Consider the following 21,919-nt stretch of genomic DNA (forward strand, 5'->3'; position numbering starts at 1 on the left):
ACTAAAAACATATTATAAAATGCCAAAAACTTACTTACAGAATCATAGAAAACAAAACTTAGTATAACAAACTCCCACAACACAAATGTTAAGAAACCAGCTTAAAATGCATAAAGACATTATTCCCATGAGACCAGTAATCAATTTCAAGAGTTCTCCTACTTATCACATTGCAAAATTCACATATAAATACTTAATTGAACATTTCAAACTATGGAAGAACATAAGTATAAAAACTCCTTAGAATTAATCAAGAACTGAAGGATACACACATATCACAAACTGCACAACTCTTATGTTTTGATATTAAAGATGTGTACACTTGAATCCCACGTGGTGACAAAGTTAACATCATGAAAGAACAACTGACAGGAAACACGGAAATCTCAAACGCTACCATAGAAAACCCTATACAAATCATTAAAGTAATCATCCAGCAAAACTATTTTTCGTTAAACATTCATTCAGTCTCATACACACTAACAAACATCCTAGTGAAACACCTTGAAAGGAGAATTTTTGTAGAAATATTAGAAACAAAAACTGCAAAGTATTATACTGGCACAGATATGTAGACAATATTGTATGCCTAATAGGCAAGCCAAAAGAACATATAAACAATTAAATTAGCAGATAAACAACATACAAAAACCATCCAGTTCACTATGGAAATAGAAACAGAAGAAACAATACACTACCTTCGTATCAAAATCACAAAATCTAACAGCGCACATGGTTTCAACATTTTCAGAACAGAAACAGCTACAGAACTGCTGATACACAAGAAATCAAACATCCCACATTCTCAAAAAATGGCAGTCATCAAACACATATGGTATACACAGGGCCAGTAAAGAACATTTTTCCACACAAGTGGCATATAATTTGCTAGCCCCTTTCCCACTGTTTCACATATGGGACATATCAGATGTTGTTCCACCCACCTCCCCATTAGTTGTCATTCCTTTACAAGTAATTATTATGCTACATCCCGTGTACACCACACTAGTAGTGTATCTGGTGACCCTAGCTCCAAGTAGTCACTTGTGTTGCTTGGGCCTTGAACTGGCCCTGGATACAGACTGTGCAGAACACCTCTAAGCAAAAAAACTGTAAAGAAGAACTAAACTTAAACATCAACATAGCTTTGAACGAAATGACCTGCTCCGTAAATTCTGGAAACATCAGTCATACAAAATCCTAGCTGTGCTTTTATCACATGACATGGATCAAGGCTGTCAGACAGTCAGTTTGAGATTCTAAAAGCATTCGATTCAGTATCACACGTCAATTTACTAAATTATGATCATATGGGCAACAAACCAATTTTTTTACTGGTTGACAATTTCTTGGCATGGAGGATGCAGTATGTCATCTTCGATGGAGAGTCATCGATAGAAGTATCTTCAGATGTGTCCCAGGGAACTGCGTTGGCACCTTTGCTGATCATGTTGTTTATTAACGAATTGGCAGACAAAATCAATAGTAGCATCAAACTTTTGGCAGTCGATACGGTTATCTGTACAAGGTGTTACAAAAAGGTACGGCCAAACTTTCAGGAAACATTTCTCACTCACAAATAAAGTAAAGATGTTATGTGAACATGTGTCCGGAAACGCTTAATTTCCATGTTACAGCTCATTTTAGTTTCGTCAGTATGTACTGTACTTCCTCGATTCACCGCCAGTTGGCCCAATTGGAGGAAGGTAGCGTTGACTTCGGTGCTTGTATTGCAATGCGACTCATTGTTCTACAGTACTAGCATCAAGCACGTCAGTACGTAGTATCAACAGGTCAGTGTTCATCACGAACGTGATTTTTGCAGTCAGTGCAATGTTTACGAACGCGGAGTTGGCTGATGCCCATTTGATGCATGGATTAGCACGGGGCAATAGCCGTGGCGAGGTATTTTTGTATCGAGACAGATTTCCAGAACGAAGGCGTCCCGACAGGAAGACGTTCGAAGCAATTGATCGGCGTCTTAGGGAGCACGGAACATTCCAGCCTATGACTCGCGACTGGGGAAGACCTAGAACGACGAGGACACCTGCAATGGACGAGGCAATTCTTCGTGTAGTTGACGATAACCCTAATGTCAGCGTCAGAGAAGTTGCTGCTGTAAAAGGTAACGTTGACCACGTCACTGTATGGAGAGTGCTACGTGAGAACGAGTTGTTTCCGTACCATGTACAGCGTGTGCAGGCACTATCAGCAGCTGACTGGCATCCACGGGTATACTTCTGTGAATGGTTCATCCAACAATGTGTCAATCCTCATTTCAGTGCAAATGTTCTCTTTACGGATGAGGCTTCATTCCAACGTGATGAAATTGTAAATTTGCACAATCAACATGTGTGGGCTGGCGAGAATCCGCACGCAATTGTGCAATCACGTCATCAACACAGATTTCCTGTGAACGTTTGGGCAGGCATTGTTTGTGATGTCTTGATTGGGCCCCATGTTCCTCCACCTACGCTCAGTGGAGCAGGTTATCATGATTTCATACGGGATACTCTACCTGTGCTGCTAGAACATGTGCCTTTACAAGTACGACACAACATGTGGTTCATGCACGATGGAGCTCCTGCACATTTCAGTCGTAGTGTTCGTACGCTTCTCAACAACAGATTCGGTGACCGATGGGTTGGTAGAGGCGGACCAATTGCATGGCCTCCACACTCTCCTGACCTCAACCCTCTTGACTTTTATTTCTGGGGGTATTCGAAAGCTCTTGTCTCCGCAACCCCGGTACCAAATGTAGAGACTCTTCGTGCTCGTACTGTGGGCGGCTGTGATACATTACGCCATTCTCCAGGGCTGCATCAGCGCATCAGGGAATCCATGCGATGGAGGGTGGATGCATGTATCCTCGCTAACTGACGACATTTTGTTCCTGTAACAAAGTGTTTGAAGTCACGCGGGTACGTTGTGATGCTGTGTGTTTCCATTCCATGATTAATGTGATTTGAAGAGAAGTAATAAAATGAGCTTTAACATGGAAAGTAAGCATTTCCAGACACATGTCCACACGACATATTTTCTTTCTTTGTGTGTGAGGAATGTTTCCTGAAAGTTTGGCGGTACCTTTTTGTAACACCCTGTATATAAGTTGTTGTTTTTTGGGGTAGGAGACCAGACAGCGAGGTCATCGGTCTCATCGGATTAGGAAAGGACGGGGAAGGATGTTGGCCGTGCCCTTTTCGAAGGAATCCTCCCGGCATTTGCCTGGAGCTATTTAGGGAAATCTAGGAAAACCTAAATCAGGATGGCTGGACAGGGGATTGAACCGTCGTCCTCCCGAATGCGAGTCCAGTGTGCTAGCCACTGCGCCACCTCCAACAATGTGTATATAAGTAATATGTGAAAAAACAGGCACCAATTTTCAGACAGCACTTGATAAGTCTGAAAGTATTGAAAGATTGGAAACTTGCTTAAAATTTCCAGAAATGTAAAATTGTGCATTTCACAAATCAAAAACATTCAGTACTCTATAATTCCCATGTCAGTGATTCAGAATTATTGCTGGCCACCTCATAAAATACAAGGGTGTAACGATCTGTAAGAATATGAAAGGGAATGTTCACATAGGTTCAGTCAAAGTGAAAGTACTTGACAAATTTTAGTTCATTGGTACATTATTAGGAAAATACAATTAGTCTGCAAAGGATCCAGCTTACAGAGTTTTAAAAACTATCTTTAAGTGAGGAATGCAGGAATATACTACAACCTCTATGTATCACTCAAATAGGGCTCACAAAAATAAGATTATTTACAGTGCACTCAGAGAAGTTTAAGCAATCGTTCTTGCAGTGATCCGTATGTGGATGGAGCAGGAAGAATCTCTATAGTCAATACACTGGGATGTGTCCTCTGTCGTGAACGTCATGGTGGTTTTCAGAGTGTAGATGTAGATACAGATGCTAAAGACAAGGAACGAGGGCTGCTGATTGCCAAGACTCAAAGAAGGTTTATTTTAAATTGAAATAATAATGATACTGTAAACATGAACAGATATTTGTCCATAAATTTAGAAGTGAAATAAATGTATATAATACATAAATGGATAAAATTTAACAGAATATCTATTATGAGAATTTTTAACAAGAGTCAATAGCAGGACTAGCCAATCGCTATAGACCCTGCTAACAAAGCAGTCAACATGAATGAAGGAGAAGCCACCATAGGGAGTAGCGGCATGAAGCTAATGGTGAAAAACATGTATTGTCAAGGCACAGAGGTGAGGTGGATTGGGCTATGTAAAAAATTAATGGCGAAAATCAGCTGGTTGTAGGATGATTCAGTGTTATTCAGAAAGTGCAATGACTTATACAAATGTTTTCTTTGAATGGTTAATTTATCTGAAGCTAATGATCCCCACAAGTCATGCAGACCATATATGTGAAATACTGTAGATCCTGATTTTTTTCTAACTATAACTTAGCTTTATACTGGAGCAGAATAATTTACAAGTCTGACAAGCTCAACAAATAATTGCAGTTTCTGCAATGACCTGTATGTGTAGTGCTTGTCAACAGCAAATACCAGTCCAATTGACAAAACATTTACCATGGTCTTGTAATTGATCTCTAACTTCAGTCAGAACTTCACAGAAGTTTGGCAATTTGTTTCCTATTGAAAACTAACCATGTGTGAATTTAGAGAGCTTCTTAAATTCTGTAACTGGATTCTGCCTAAGATAAAAATAAATTCATTCAGAACATAACAGGTACATTTACATTGCCCTTTCCCATTTTTTCACGGCACCCAGTGAGACTACCATTAATTTCAGCCCAAAAGAAACAAATTTGCTGAATACAGTCAGCAATAGCTGTATAGTTAAACAAATTTTTAATTAGTGTGCCTAATGTGCGTTTTGTTTGATGTACATTCTGTAGTACATATAAGTCATTCCACGAGTATTTTTCTATAGTTATCATGTTAAGCACACCACATTTTAGAATTTACATCTTTGGTGTGCCTCCCAATGTGAAATGTTTTTCTTTTCTCTATACTCTTCATTTAAGTGCAAAGTGATGGTATTTCATTATTTTTAAGCTGTTCTGATAATGCTGAGTAGAATTACCACATTTGCAATAACATGCAATGTTGTTCTTTTCATGAATACGTATCTTCTTTTAATAAACTGCTCTCATCTGCACAATCCATGCAAGTAAAGTAGGTAGGCAACTGTAGAAAATTTTCAGATTCATCACTAAAAATTGCTTCTTGAAATAATGTAGTATATCGCTTAGCATAGTTTTTTCAGTTCCAACTGACGCTTATAGTTTTAGTAGCTAATCTTTACTAAATTTGAATGTTTCTCACAAAACAGTTATCTTTGTCTGAAGTAGGGTGCTTGAAGAATGATGAGTTTGTTTTATTTATTTGGCCATCAACCATTTTAGCTCATTTACAGGATTTTAGATTAACAATAAATTTGTTGTGTTTAATTGGAAGAAATGAGGTGAAAGCTACCTTTTCACATGTGGGACTTATTTCATAGAACAGCTGTCCTCATTAATTGTACTACAACTATCATAACTCAGTCTCCACTGCCCTCCTGAAACATTACAAGCACATACACTACTTAAATTAACATCACTTCTTCACCAAATAATACAAATGTTTACTGGAATGGAAGAAGTAAAAAAAAATGTTTCAAGCTGTTACCCTCAGTATGTACATCCACTTGATGCATCTTCTGTGCTAGTCTGTTTACCACTCTGCTTCTGTTACTGGTCCTCTGCAAGCAAGCTCTGCAATTTTTCCCACTGTGTTTCATTTCCTTCCAAACATTAAGAAGAGTATGTGTGAATATAATGCCAAACAAAAACCCTCTTTCTAAAAATTTATCATATTACTCAGTCTAACTCAAGGAATAAAGCTCACTGTTCCTAAAATTTCAGCACCCATAAGTGGTGCCAATGGTGAACACCTTAAGGGTCACAACCGATGATAATTTCTTAAATCCATATTTGGTGGACCTTAGATTCCCTAGCTATGGGGTGTACTTCTCTATTTAACTTAAGTTACGCGCATATTTCAAAAATCATTGTTTAGGGGCAGTGGTGACATGATATGAGGCTGATTTGGTAAGTCTGGTAAAAAGGTAAGAAAAATACTTGGTTCGTAAATAGTTCACCTTACTTCTCAACACGGACTCCTTTGAGGGATATACACTCGGTGTAGCGATCCTCCAGCTTCTTCATCCCATCGGAAAAGTTGGTTCTGTGAAATTCTACAAAATATTCGCTGACTGCGACTATTCCCAGAAATCCATAGTTTTGAGTTACGGAACAGGAAGAAGTCATATGGAGCTGAGTCTGGTGAAAAGGATGGAGGAGAAATGGATTCAAAGTCCAGTTCACTCATTTTTTTGGGTGCCAACCTTGACCTTTTTTCAGCTAATGCAAGTTTCAAACGATCCAACAATGAAACATAATAGGGTCCAGTTATGATTCTGCCTTCTTCCAAATAATCTATAAGGATTATTGCTTGGGAACCCCAAAAAACAGTGGCCATCACCTTGCTGGCTGACAAAATGGCCTTTGCCTTCTTCAATGCGCTTTCGCCATTGTACTCACTGCCGTTTTAACTCTAGTGTGTAATGATGCATCCAGGTTTCATCAGCAGCCACAAAGCGGCCCAAAGTCTTGCAGAATGCGATTAAACTTCGCCAGATATTGTGGTGAAACGTTTTACCAAATGCACTTTTGGTCGACTGAGCAATCACGGCACCTGCCTCACACACTGTTTCTTCATAGCCAACACTCTTAAGCACTCGCTCAGTTGAAGTCCCTAGAGTCTCAGCAAGCTCACGAATTTTTATTTGCCGGTCGTGCATTACGATGTCATGGATTCTGTCAATGGTTTCCTTTGTGGTAACCTCACATGGACAGCTGGAGCACACATCACCTTCGTTGCTTGTCCGATCACGTTTAAATTCATCAATACAAAAGTAAAATGGTCTTTAATGATATTGCAGAAACCTCATGAACTTCATCCAAGTCTCTTTTGATTTATGCAGCAGTACAACCCTTCAAATGAAAGTGTTTAATAACAGAACGATACTTTGTTTTCTCCATTTTCAGTAACAATCGACATACTAAGCGATTTAGGCGGCCATCAACAAGGTAGCATTCGCTGTAGTTGTTGAAATATTGTATATGGAGTAATGTAGCTTACCAACCGTGAAGGTGCAAAAAAATATTCCATACTTCTCAGACCACCCTCGTATGTATGATGGTGTGTTCACACTCTGCGCCAGGCCGAGACGTGGCGGGAAAGGCTGTGACGTGCCGGGAAATGAAACCCATTGTTTTCCAGTGTGGTGTCCACACGGGAGGCCGGTCCGTGGAGGTATTCGGCGCGGGACGGCACGTCCATGAAGTTGCGCTCCTGCTTCTCCAATCCACGTGGCATATACGTCTCCCATCTGTTTTTATCAGAAGTGTGTCTTTTCCATAATGTAGGAAAAGGTAGATTGCTACTTACCGAAAAGAAGACATGTCAATTTGCAGAGTAGCTTTCGGCAACAGCCTTCGTCAGTAAAGAAAGACGCATGCGCAATACTCACACACACAAACAAACTAGCACGCTGTATGCACACGCGACCGCCAACTCTTGCATCTCGGGCCGGAATGCAACACCACGTGGGATGCAAGCAGCAATCTAGAGGTCGTGGGGAAGGGGAAGGGATAGCAGTGTACGGGTGGGGGAAGAGACACACCCCAACAGAAAGCATTCGTCTCTCTCCCACCCGCTCACTATTATCACTTCCCCTTACCCACCTCTTCCAGGTTGCTGCTTGCATCCCACGTTCTGTTCCATTTCGGGCGGAGATGGTGGATTCAAATGGTTCACATGGCTCTAAGCACTTTGCGACTTAACTTCTGAGGTCATCAGTCCCCTAGAACTTAGAACTAATTAAACCTAACTAACCTAAGGACATCACACACATCCTTGCCCGAGGCAGGATTCGAACCTGCTACCGTAGCAGTCGCTCGGTTCCAGACTGTAGCGCCTAGAAACGCACGACCACTGCTGCCGGCGAGATGGTGGAGTTGTCGGTCGTGTGTGAGGTGTGCTTACTTGTGTGTGTGTGTGTGTGAGAGAGAGAGAGAGAGAGAGAGAGAAAGAGAGAGAGAGAGAGAAAATTTTGTGTGTGTGTCTTTCTGTTCTGACGAAGGATGTGGCGGAAAGCTACATGCACAGGCGCCGACGTAGGGGGGAGAGGGGCAAAGTACTTTGTGCCCCCCCCCCCCAATTGTTAAATGTAGGGGCCTCACCCCCCCCCCCCCCCCCCACAACATTCAAACATGCTCTTCTCACCGCTCTCTCCTACTTCCTCATCCTTTACTGGGAAATTAGTTAAAACTTGCACATACATTTTTGCATAATAGTATGTAATGATCATGTAGGAAAAAAATACCGAGTTTACGAGCTATTGCGTATTCCTTTCTGCTACTCCTCTAACCTCTCCATATGACGAACTGTAGTGACAGGGTTTGTCCCCTGCATCTGTACTATTCGCACACTTTTACTGTGCGGAGGTATGCGGGGAACGAAAGCTCACCATGAGCTCGCTCCGCTTTGGCTGCTAGGACACGCTCCATTTCCACCCACAGCAGCCTGCTGGGAGCTTGTAAAGGAAATTAATGAGCAATAGTGACACCGAATTTGATGGCGATCGCTAGAAGGACAAGGTAACGTTAAAGACTCTTCATTCATTTTTGTGAATTCTATTGACAATCACTAGGTACAACGCTACACAAATCAACACCGGCTCCAGGGATTTCGCCGCCCCGCACGAACATGTCAAGCGCCCCCCCCTCCCCCCATTTCATACATGACGCCTTATTTTCACATATTACACTCATTCTTCTCTATGTTGTGAAAATGTCTTTAAGATGTGCTGCGAATACATAGAAAGATAGATCCCTTATCATTTAGCTACAAAATAGCAGGTCAGCAACTGGAAGCAGTTAATTCCATAAATTATCTGGGAGTACGCATTAGGAGTCATTTAAAATGGAATGATCATAGAAAGTTGATCGTCGGTAGCGCAGATGCCATACTGAGATTCTTTGGAAGAATCCTAAGGAAATGCAATCCGAAAACAAAGGAAGTAGGTTACGGTACGCTTGTTCGCCCACTGCTTGAATACTGCTCAGCAGTATGGGATCCGTATCAGATAGGGTTGTTAGAAGAGATAGAGAAGATCCTACGGAGAGCAGCGCGCTTCGTTAGAGGATCATTTAGTAATCGCGAAAGCGTTACGGAGATGATAGATAAACTCCAGTGCCAGACTCTGAAGGAGAGACGCTCAGTATCTCGGTTCGGGCTTTTGTCAAAGTTTCGAGAACATACCTTCATCGAGGAGTCAAGCAGTATATTGCTCCCTCCTACGGGTATCTCGCGAAGAGACCATGAGGATAAAATCAGAGAGATTAGAACCCACACAGAAGCATACCGACAATCCTTCTTTCCACGAACAATACGAGACTGGAATAGAAGGGAGAACCGATAGAGGTACTCAGGGTACCCTCCGCCACACACCGTCAGGTGGCTTGCGGAGTATGGATGTAGATGTAGATGTAGAAGATCAAAGCAGTAGTCAGTGATACGTTTACAGTTTACAGTGCAATACATTTTAAGCCGTTTTTGTTAGAGGAAACGCTTCTTTCGTAAATCGGAGCACACTGTTTCTGTACCATAGATAATTTTCAATAAGACCCTTGATTTTATGAATAATTTGTGTTTCAAATTTATTCTCACATTCCTTCATTTACGCAAGATGGATTTGCCGCCCCCAAAAATCTGCCGCCCTGGGCGATGGCACGGTTCACCCCTCCCCTAGAGCCGGCCCTGACAAAAATCAAAACTATTGTTACACGGCTACTTCTTGTTAGGCGCACAGTACTGTTACACAGGCCGCAGCTAATGTTGGCAGCGAACGTAAATATTCCGGAGGTGGGCATCGGTCATTGGTCAGTTAGTTTTACTGTGACTCGGTTCAGTTGTTAATCTTTCGTCCCTTACTGTCCAGCTTAAAATGGACAAGTTTATAATTAGGAAGAAATGTGGCAATGTGGCAAGTGTTAGCGATGGTGAAGCTAGACCCAGTGTTAGTGGTGCTGTGTGTGACAACAAAGTTACAGATAGTGACGGAACTGTGGCGATGATAATAAACACTGTTCCCGGAAGAAAAACGCTGTTATAAGCCCTCTTGAAAATAGAAATTTCCATGGATCGATTACAATCAGGTAAAAGATGTTATTTTTTGCAAAATTTGCAGACAACTGTTTGAAGAAAATCGTTTTCAGTTTTCTCACAAAATGGAAAAAAATTTCATGGAAACTGGTTTTTCGAACTGGAAGTAAGGCATAGAAAAGTTGAAAGCGCATGAAGCATCGGGCCGCCACAGAGAAGCTGTACTGAAATTCAAATCCTTAAAATCGAATGTCAATGTATTTAGCCAGATTTCCAAAGAAAAACTGACACAAATGAAAGAAAATTGAGCTTGTTTACTAAAAATCATATCTTCCGTCCGTTATTTAGCAGTGCAGGGACTTGCAATACGTGGTCATACTGATGAAACAAGTAACACAATTTATTACGCCTTCGATGTGAAGATAACCAGCTACTTTTAATATGGGAACAGCGCGAACCTTACAAATGGATTTCCCATGATGTGCAAAATGAAATTTTGGCCATTTTAAGTCATGCACTTCTTATAAAATTATTGGAGGATATCAAAAGTGCAGAGTATTTTGCAATAATAGCAGACTAAACAACAGACATAGCGACCAAAGAGCAATTTAATATTTGTATAAGATTTTAGGATGCTTCACTAGATATATAAGAACATTTTTAGGGCTATACCCAATACAAAGTAGCACAGCTAAGGCCATGTTTGATATTATTATCGACATTTTAAGACGATTTGATCTGCCTACATCTAATTATAGGGGCCAATGCTTTGACGGTTCAGCTAACATGGCAGGATTATATAATGGTGTCCAGACAAAGTTTATGGAAATGGAGAAGAGAGTTATATTTGTGCATTGCCTTGCACACTGTTTAAATCTGACACTACAATACACTGTGAAAGCAGTTCCATAATGTCGAAATGCATTGAATGTTATGAAGGACTTAATACATTTTGTAAGAGATTCACCTAAAAGATTAGATCTTCTTGCTCACCTGAAGGCAGATGCCTCTACAAATTTGAAACCACTCTGTCCTACAAGGTGGGCCGTAAGATACTTGGCAATGTCTTCAGTTTTCTCCAAGTATACAGAACTTCAGGAATTTTTTTCTAAATGTTTCAATAAATGACAATGCAGACACTGGGGCCAAAGCAAAGGGCCTTTTGATTAACATGCAGACATATGATTTCATTTTCATGTTATCACTTTTGGCAAAACTGTTTGGTCACATACATACCGTAAACATAGCACTACAGAGGAAATCCCCACACTTAGATGAGGCCAATAAGAGGATTTCCACTCTTGTATCTTCTATTAAATTTATGAGAAACAATTTTGAATCATTTTGGGGTGAAGTAACTTCAAAATGTCAAGACATGGATGTTGATTCCCCAAAATTACTCTGTAGATGGAAAGTCCCTAAGAAAAACGATGACACCATCAATTCATCTGTAGAAACATCCACTGAAGTATGTGGCAAATATAGAAGATTGTATTATGAAACAATGTATACATCCATCAGCCTCTTGGAATCACGGTTCAAAAATCAATCATTCATGTTTGTAAATCAAATTGAACAATTTCTTCTTGGTGACAACAAACATTCATTCGATATTTTCTGTGAATCAGATATAGACAAAGAACGCTTGCTTCTCCACCGAAGCATGTTTCATGAGATTATCCAAAGTAGTGATTCTGCGAATATTAGTTCGTTGGATGGCGTAATGAAATACCTTAAAACAAGAAAACCACCTGTTTGGCCTGATTCCTGAACTAGTGAAATTCATACGTGTAGTGCTGACGATTCCGGTAACGTCCTGCACCGCTAAGCGACCATTTTCTTGCCTGCGGAGGGTGAAAACGTATCTTCGTTCTATATTGAGGCAGGATCATCTTACTTCCATCGCCCTTCTCAACGCTCATAGAGATTAATCGATGAAACTCGACATTGATGCCATATGTGACGAGTTCATATGCAGGAATGATCTAAGGAGGAGTACATTTGCCATCAAAAATTAAGGTATGTTTCTTCAACTTTATTTATGTATTTGTTTTGTACCACTACTGACCTATACTCCGACTGAAATTACATTGTGATTGATGAGTCGAGGGGTAGGGGCTAGTCGCCAGCCAATCGTAGTTTGCATGATTTTCAGCTGTTTGCATTTTTCATTATCCTCACAATCTGTTTTTTTTTTTTTTTTTTTTTTTTTTTTTTTTTTTTTTTTTTTTTTTTGATTCTCGAAAGTTGTTGTGCTGTGAGGGGAATTTCCCAAGAATGTGATGTCATAACACAAAAGGGAAAGTATGCGTGCATAATACACCTCTCTCCTTCAGCACTTGTGTTGTTCCATATACGAATAATTCTCATTGCATAGGTCATTATAGATAGCTTAGAATTTAAGAATGTGATGTGGGAATTCAATTTCAGATAAGAAAACAAGTAAACAAAGCAATTTTGTTTCAGTGACACTTCAGTTTTTGTTTTCCAAAGAAATATTTGGTTTTAATGGATTTTTAATCTTGCTGTGTGTGGAATTGTATAGTGGCGGCTTTTTTTCTTTTTTTTAAGGGTTAATCAGTAGCTTATTCCTCGCAAACCACTTTGAAATATTTTCATTTGAGACTTCAGCATACAGCCTAAGAGCCTTTCTGTTTCCACCTTCAATCAATACACTAGTGTCATCTGCAGATAGGACTGGTTTGGAGTGTCGATCATGTAGATGGAAACGCAACGTTATCTGCCACATGTAGTGCCTAATAAAATGATTCTTGCCCCCCCCCCCCCAAATATATATAAAGTCATCACCGCGCTCCCCTGGGCCAGGACAGGGAAACAAGAAAAAGAAGGAAAATGCAATTCCCGGTTTTCAAACTGTAAACAAGCTTGACAATGGCACAGACGGCGATCTACCATGATTCTTTGTTGTTACGCGTTCACTTGGACTCCCTGCACTATAGTCCCGTATCTTTAAGATTTCTTCTGTTGCTTCATATTTATTGCTGGAATTTACTTATTTTTATATAGTTTATACTGCTAAAGAATGAATACAGTAAAGAGGTTCAAAATGATGTAGGTTGGGGCAGTTATTCGGAGATGAGGAGACTTGCACAGAATGTAATGGTTTTGAGAGCTGCATCTGACCACTCTTCGAACGGAAGACAACAGCAACAACAAAAACAACATTGGTATGGTGATGGTTGTCAACTGTTTTGCTCAATTGAGTTTTAACAGAATATATTGTTTTTCTAATAAAGTACTGATACTTCTTTTAATAGATTCAATAAAGTGAGAGACATATGAGAGAGCATAATGGAGTGATAGATGCCCCAAAAATTATTTGTTAATTAGTATTTTGCATCATTATTCATTCACTTCCTCATTATTTAGGCAACTGAGTCAGGATCACGACTCTACATAACGCTATGTTCCCACAGCGCACTGGGCCACGACAGGAAAAGAAGGAAATTGCAATTCCCGGTTTTCAAACTGTAAAAAAGGTTGATGGCGTATAAGACTACGCCCCATTGTTTTATGAAATTATTTTTTCCTTAAGAGCTTTATTTTTTATTATTTACTTTTTTTTGAAAGAAGAAAACGCCTACTTTGGGTTTACTTGAGATTTTAATTCCGTAACATTACTCAATCGATTTTTAAAGAATGCATGCCGCTAAAAAAATCCTGTTTTTGTACACGTGTTAGTGTAGCATCTTAGCTTGTTAATAAATCATTTACCTTATCCTAATTCATACCAGTGAGCGTGAAATAACCTTAATTGTCAAACATGTGCACTTGATTTACTAAACGTGCAGACTAATTTGACACTTGGCGCGGTGGCTGATGGGGCGACCGTGATGGAAAATGCCTTTAGCGTCACTCCCATCAGCCAGTGCGCTGAGTGTCATTTTAGTTTGTATGAACAGTACAAATCTTGTAGAGAAACTATGTAATTGCGGGTAGCCTACTGTTGGATACTTGTTTGGCTATGTATTATTGCGGGTGAAATGTAGCTAAAAGTTCAAAACAGCTTTTGAAATGGTGGTGACACTGATATCTGTCTCTCCTCACAGGTAAATGCGAGTTGGTGAATGGCATCAGTGCCGAAATCGCAAGCCTACGAAGTTCACGCGTGTTTAGCATAGCCTGCAGGACAGAGAAAACGAATTAATGGCGATCAGTGCAGAAGTGTCGTTTCCTAGTGTTATTTTAATGACCCATGTTCAGAAAACTCCAAAAACAGACGAATGTTTCCCTCGCGACCACTGATTACACTGGCTATGGTTATACATATCCTACACCTTACATAAAAGCCAAGCAATTATTTGTTGTCAACATCCTATAACTGATAGAATGTACATTTCGTATTTGGAACTAGAAGAGAAGAATAAGTTAAATGGAGACGAGACTTTGCTGAGGATGGACTATAATAAAAGCTGGAGACATTCTGTTTAGTTACTTTCTAGTTGGTGATGAAAACCGGTTGACAAATGCACAAATGTTCTGTTTTGAAATTTTCACTTTCGTATTTCTGTGAGAGTGTAGTACTCCAAGCTGTAGATAAGTACGTCTCATCTCCGTTCCTAAGAATTTCCTCTCTCGGTTTTTGACTAAAAGAAGCAAAGGCAGATTAGGATTTAATGTCCTGCCTGTACAAGGTCATTAGATGGTGGTGGTTAGTGTTTAGCGTCCCGTCGACAACGAGGTCATTAGAGACGGAGCGCAAGCTCGGGTTAGGGAAGGATTGGGAAGGAAATCGGCCGTGCTCTTTCAAAGGAACCATCCCGGCATTTGCCTGAAACGATTTAGGGAAATCACGGAAAACCTAAATCAGGATGGCCGGAGACGGGATTGAACCGTCGTCCTCCCGAATGCGAGTCCAGTGTGCTAACCACTGCGCCACCTCGCTCGGCCAAGGTCATTAGAGATGGTTAACATAAAGAATAACGGGCATGTTCAGAGTATCCTCAAACACTACAGGTTAGGCAAACTAATATTACTGTCGATCGATGCAGGTTTTTTCTAGATGATGCGGTGGTTGCAATGGCGATGGTTCATCGATTGGAGTCAGTGAAGACCTCTCTATATTCTTCGTCTTGTGACACCGACGGATTGATGGGCGAAAATTCTTGAGATAATGGCATTTGGCCCACCAGTTCTGTTTCCACTGACAAGGAACTGTGCATAACTCTTGAATTAAGATAGCTTTTAAGAAATTGTCATGAAACGAATGACTAGGGGAATTCCTTTTCCATGGATTTCCTCTAGATTACCTGAACTGACTGCCTCATTTTCCTCTTTTAAAGTCTCTTCGTGTTTCCGTTTCAGTTTCACCATTTTAATTTGAAGAATAATAAAAAGGAGTAAAAAATTATGGCTCAGTGAGACCACATTTCCCTCACTGTCATTCCACGCTGTCTGAGCGGGAAGAGGGGTGAGACGGATAAAAGGCAAACGTGCCTTATTTAAATGACAATGGTGTCGTACTGCACACGGTTTGATTTTATACTTCTCAAGAGATGATAAACAATACAAATTTTTAGTATGACTTAATTATTTTTGACACACTGAAAACATAACATAATTTTTATTCTATAACTGTCAGCATACTGACAGACAGAGACGGTGTCACAGATTTTCGCGCTAGGGTGGCCACGTAGTTGTGACTTAGTTCGTTCCATAATCGATATCACAAACACACATTCTGATCGAAATACTTTACGTTTGCAAACTCATCATGGTGACATGGAAACTCTCCCTGAGAAAAACAGTGTAGACATTATGGACAATTTAAAGTAACGCGATTTGTCTGCAAAATGGGAATTACATTGCAGACCAATCAGTTACACCTGCACGTGCGCAGGGGGCACTTTCAACTGCAATCAATTACGGATGTTCTAATTTTCGTTCCTATCTCTTTTTCCTCCATACATTTCAGAAATTCAATTCAGTTTCTTCATTTGCTCCACGTCTGCACCATTAGCACCAAGTGCTTATTGATGTACAGAACAGTGAACCTCGCCTGTCGATTGTTGTAACTTCTTTGGATCTTCATTGTCAAATAAATCTCTTTGTGCACGGTGTTGTAATGTCATTTCACAGCAAATTATCATTGCTCTCTTCGGTCATTCACATTCATTTTAAAGGTTTATGATGAGGGATCGATAGATTGGAGACAGCCATTGGATCTGTGAACGTCCGTTATAACAAGAAGAAATAGTGAAGGGTAAGCAGTGTTGACATCACGATTCTGCCGAACTGTAGAGTGTAGCGCCGGCCCAAAAATGTCACACCGCAATACTCAGTGAAATGTATTGTACTGAGTACTTCCGGGAATGATAGAGCAAAGCTGAGACAGGCCGAGCCATGGTCCTGTCTCGGCCTGCACGCCATGCCTGAGTGCTGTCTGGCACGCCATGGCTGTCCCTGATGTAGGTGCACTACAATAGTTGTAATTTCCCCCCCCCCCCTGACTGTCAAATTGAAGGAATCTCTTTAACAAAGGAAAAGAAAAGAAGCAAACAGTGGTAACTCCAAGTAGAAATATCAACCATGTAGGAGTAGATTAGCGTTTAACGCTAAAACATGAAACGTGGGAAGTGAAAAATGAGGTAGTGATGCTCCTAACAAATCTAGAACGAGAGGTTGCGGAGGTCAGAAGAAAGCGAATGAGGCGCTATTACTAGCGAGGAGGGCAAAGAAGATTGCTCTTGAAACATTAGAGAAAGATAGGTAGAGGTGCATTAACGAAGTTGCAGAGGCGCGTGAAACAAGTAAAAATAACGCAGTTACAAAAAACAGAAACTGCGCCAAATAAGGCATTGACTGCGGAGCTCTCCCAATTTGAACAAAACATACAAAGCGAAATTAAGCAATCATATCAGGAAGTCAGGTCGCAACCTAGTCAAAAATCACATCTCAGAAAAGAAATAGTAAGCGATTTGGAAATAACAGAAACCGAAAGAGCCAGTTCAAACTCATCACCATCATGTCCAAGCCCAGACAATATTAGAATGTGCTCGAATGTAAGAGTTGCTCGTCAACTACAGACTGAAAGCGTATCTGCAGAGCAACGAAATATTGCTAGAGATATGGCCCCCGCGTCTACATACGGCACAACTGGGTCGCAAATTGCGAATACGGAGAAGAGCAATGCGATTGTTAACCGATAATGCGCAACACGGAACATTTTTCCAGTGATGAAAACGTGACAGGGAGTAGAGGAGAGGATGTCCAAGGTAACGGTAGACAGGAAACCTTAGCGCCAACTAAGAATGTGGTAGGCCTAGTGTAGGGTGACCAAACGTCCAGAAAAACCGGGATTGTCCCGGTTTTCATCCCCCGTGTTCCGGTGCCCCTTAAATTTGTTTCGGGACGCTCAAAAGTCCCGGAATTCAGTTTTTAAATACACTCCTGGAAATTGAAATAAGAACACCGTGAATTCATTGTCCAAGGAAGGGGAAACTTTATTGACACATTCCTGGGGTCAGATACATCACATGATCACACTGACAGAACCACAGGCACATAAACACAGGCAACAGAGCATGCACAATGTCGGCACTAGTACAGTGTATATCCACCTTTCGCAGCAATGCAGGCTGCTATTCTCCCATGGAGACGATCGTAGAGATGCTGGATGTAGTCTGTGGAACGGCTTGCCATGCCATTTCCACCTGGCGCCTCAGTTGGACCAGCGTTCGTTCTGGACGTGCAGACCGCGTGAGACGACGCTTCATCCAGTCCCAAACATGCTCAATGGGGGACAGATCCGGAGATCTTGCTGGCCAGGGTAGTTGACTTACACCTTCTAGAGCACGTTGGGTGGCACGGGATACATGCGGACGTGCATTGTCCTGTTGGAACAGCAACTCCCCTTGCCGGTCTAGGAATGGTAGAACGATGGGTTCGATGACGGTTTGGATGTACCGTGCACTATTCAGTGTCCCCTCGACGATCACCAGAGGTGTACGGCCAGTGTAGGAGATCGCTCCCCACACCATGATGCCGGGTGTTGGCCCTGTGTGCCTCGGTCGTATGCAGTCCTGATTGTGGCGCTCACCTGCACGGCGCCAAACACGCATACGACCATCATTGGCACCAAGGCAGAAGCGACTCTCATCGCTGAAGACGACACGTCTCCATTCGTCCCTCCATTCACGCCTGTCGCGACACTACTGGAGGCGGGCTGCACGATGTTGGGGCGTGAGCGGAAGACGGCCTAACGGTGTGCGGGACCGTTGCCCAGCTTCCTGGAGACGGTTGCGAATGGTCCTCGCCGATACCCCAGGAGCAACAGTGTCCCTAATTTGCTGGGAAGTGGCGGTGCGGTCCCCTACGGCACTGCGTAGGATCCTACGGTCTTGGCGTGCATCCCTGCGTCGCTGCGGTCCGGTCCCAGGTCGACGGGCACGTGCACCTTCCGCCGACCATTGGCGACAACATCGATGTACTGTGGAGACCTCACGCCCCACGTGTTGAGCAATTCGGCGGTACGTCCACCCGGCCTCCCGCATGCCCACTATACGCCCTCGCTCAAAGTCCGTCAACTGCACATACGGTTCACGTCCACGCTGTCGCGGCATGCTACCAGTGTTAAAGACTGCGATGGAGCTCCGTATGCCACGGCAAACTGGCTGACACTGACGGCGGCGGTGCACAAATGCTGCGCAGCTAGCGCCATTCGACGGCCAACACCGCGGTTCCTGGTGTGTCCGCTGCGCCGTGCGTGTGATCATTGCTTGTACAGCCTTCTCGCAGTGTCCGGAGCAAGTATGGTGGGTCTGACACACCGGTGTCAATGTGTTCTTTTTTCCATTTCCAGGAGTGTACATTTCCTGAGGCTTTCTCAAATTTTTGGTATTTCGCTATATTAAAGTACATACAACACAATAAATTAATATATTTTAGCTTATTTGTCTAAAACCTCCATTGTCCCATACTAGTAATCGCAGTATCAGTATTGACACACTCAGGCGATGATTTACTTTGAGCAGTACTTTCGCCAACAAGTGGTAAGTTGTATTTTTGTAACAGAGCTATGAAACCGTCCAATTGTCGCGTCACTTACTCACACACTCATTGTCAGAACAGTGTAGTAGTTGATGTTTTGCAGACAAACGGCACTAGTTTTTTCTCATATTAGTGGTATTGTTGATGCAGTGCTGTGAAACGCAATGTCTAAACGTGCCTGCAAGTTCAATGACTGTTATTCCAAAGAATGGAATTTCATTAAGAAAGGTCGTTTTGATTACGAAGCAGAGTGTTCTGTATGTAATTGTTTTATTAGTATAAGTCATGGTGGACGTTCCGACATAGTTGATGACATCAGGTCAAAGAAACACATTAACAGATACAGTGCACCGAGCTGCAGTAAAACTCTACAAAATTATTTTGTGAAATATCAGTCAAGTGAAGAGAAGAAAGTTCGAGCAGCAGAGCTTACACTAGCCTACCGCACGGTAAAACATCACCGAACTTATAGATCTAGTGATTGTACTAAGAAGCTTAACAGCATTATGTTTGATGATTCTTCCATTGCAAAAAAGTTTAGCTCAGCAAGAACTAAAGTGTCAGCCTTAGTGAAAGGAGTTACTGCTCCCCAGAGTGTAAAGGAAAGCCTTGAATACATCAAAAAGTCTTCTTTCTACGGGATATCCACTGATGCCAGAAATCATAAGGCCACTAATATATTTCCTTTTGTTGTTCAGTTTATCGATATTAATCAGGGAATTCAGACCAAACTTTTGAAGGTGAGTTCCCTACCTAATGAAACATCCGACTAAATTTCAAGATTTTGTATGAATACTATCGAAATGTTTGATTTTGAGAAAAATAAATGTGTGGCATTTTGTGGAGACAACACCAACACAAACTTTGGTGGTTTAAAAAGACGAGGCAAATGCAATGTATTTACCAAATTAAAGGCAACATTGCATGAAAACATTGAAGGCATATGGTGTCCTGCACATGTTTTACACAATAGCGCGCAGACATCTGCTGACAGTTTAAGCTGTGATGTTGAAACTATCGTCATGAAGGTATACTCACACTTTTACATTATACTGTTAGAACAGAGAGGCTTAAGGAGTTCTGTGATTATGTGGGAACTGAATATATGAATGTAATGTGTCACTCGAAAGCTCGCTGGTTATCACTGTTTCCAGCAGTTGAAAGAGTAATCCGCCTGTTTGAACCGTTAATAGATTTTTTCCTAAATTAAGACAAAGCCCCCAAAATATTTGTTCAGTTTTTCAGTAACCCTTTAAGTGAAGCCTACTTATGGTTCATTCACAGTCAGCTTAGCACTTTGTAGCATGAGATAAAGGAAATTGAGGGAAGCACGAAAAGTGTAATAGAGGTAAATGATTTTTTTGAAAAATACTCTGGAAACTGTTACCAAGAGGAGAGAACAGCCGTTCATTTCTTTTAATGTTAAATGTGTTCTTAAAAGAACAGAAGTATCAGAAGCAGCGAAAAGGAGTTTTAGAGAAGAAGTTAACAAGTTTAATGACACTTGTGTAGAATACCTCAGCAAGTGGAGCGCCTCATATTTACCCTCATCGCCGGTGTTTGATTGGATGTTATTGAAGAGAGTGCCAAAATGGGAAAGTGTTGAAGAGACAGTTTCTTATTTGATGAGTAAAGAGATTGAAATCGATGATTCCATTCTCTCTGACCAGTTCGGCATACTGATAAATTTTCTTGAAGAAAGTCTTCACAAGTGGAATGAAGAAATAAAAAACACCATTGGAATGTCATGAGAAGTGGGTGAGTTTTTTTAAAAGCTATGACTGTCTACAGCATTACTCTGAGTTGGTAATAATTGCAAGGTATTTATATGCAATCCCAAGCCATAATGCCAATGTGGAAAGAATATTTTCGTTCATGAATATCCAGTGGATTGATGGAAGACACTAAATGGAGAAGGACTCTCTTGAAGCAATCCTGCAGATCCTGTACAATTACAAAATGGATTGTGCCAAGTTTTATCACTGTGTCGCAAAGAACAAAGACATGATCAAGAAGGCTGGAGGCAGTGAAAAATACCCTTTTCTCCAAGGACAGTCAATTCCATCTACAAGTGCTCAGTAATATTAAACCTCATGTTAATATTAATTGATTAAAAACTGAATGGCTGTAAAATTTTGTTAAATTGTAATACATTTCTTTATTACTGTATACGTTTATTAAATGTCATTAATTATACAGATAATCTAGATTATAACAATTTTTGTATCCTCTTATTAGTTATAATAATCGGGTTAACAAAATGTATCAACAAAACATTAATATTTAAAATTAAGAAACCTGGGTACATGTTGAGTGAGGCGTCCATTGGCACCCGGGTGACTGTGTCCCGGTTTTCGCCGAAAATAATTTGGTCACCCTAGTATAGTGGGAAGAAATTTTAATGAAGTTTTCGATTTTAAGTATTTTATCTCTGTACGAAAATTCCAGCATTATAAAGGTGACGGTAATGTTTTACACCAAAAAACTTTTATTGGACTGGCCTCTGATGTACAAACTGGACTTCGAATGTTCACATATCGAGGGAACATCAGCTGAATGCATGCGGAACATTGTAAAAACGTGCATGCCTTACGAAGAGTTTCATAACGCATTTTTAAACACTGGTCCAAGGAGACACAGGACAGAATAAAACAGAAAATGATGATGAGCAGAGACTTGGAGAGTTCAGGGTTCGGTA

At 41.0% G+C, this 21,919-nt stretch overlaps 1 non-coding gene across 1 annotated transcript; it reads right to left on the bottom strand.

Annotated features, from left to right (window-relative positions):
* Window positions 1–15,045: 15,045 nt before the first annotated feature.
* On the bottom strand, window positions 15,046–15,123 carry Trnaa-cgc (transfer RNA alanine (anticodon CGC)). The gene has a single exon. It is a non-coding gene; the product is annotated as a tRNA-Ala (tRNA).
* Between the last annotated feature and the right edge of the window lie 6,796 nt (window positions 15,124–21,919).

This window comes from Schistocerca gregaria, chromosome 6, assembly GCF_023897955.1.
Source record: "Schistocerca gregaria isolate iqSchGreg1 chromosome 6, iqSchGreg1.2, whole genome shotgun sequence".
Lineage (NCBI taxonomy): Eukaryota > Metazoa > Arthropoda > Insecta > Orthoptera > Acrididae > Schistocerca > Schistocerca gregaria.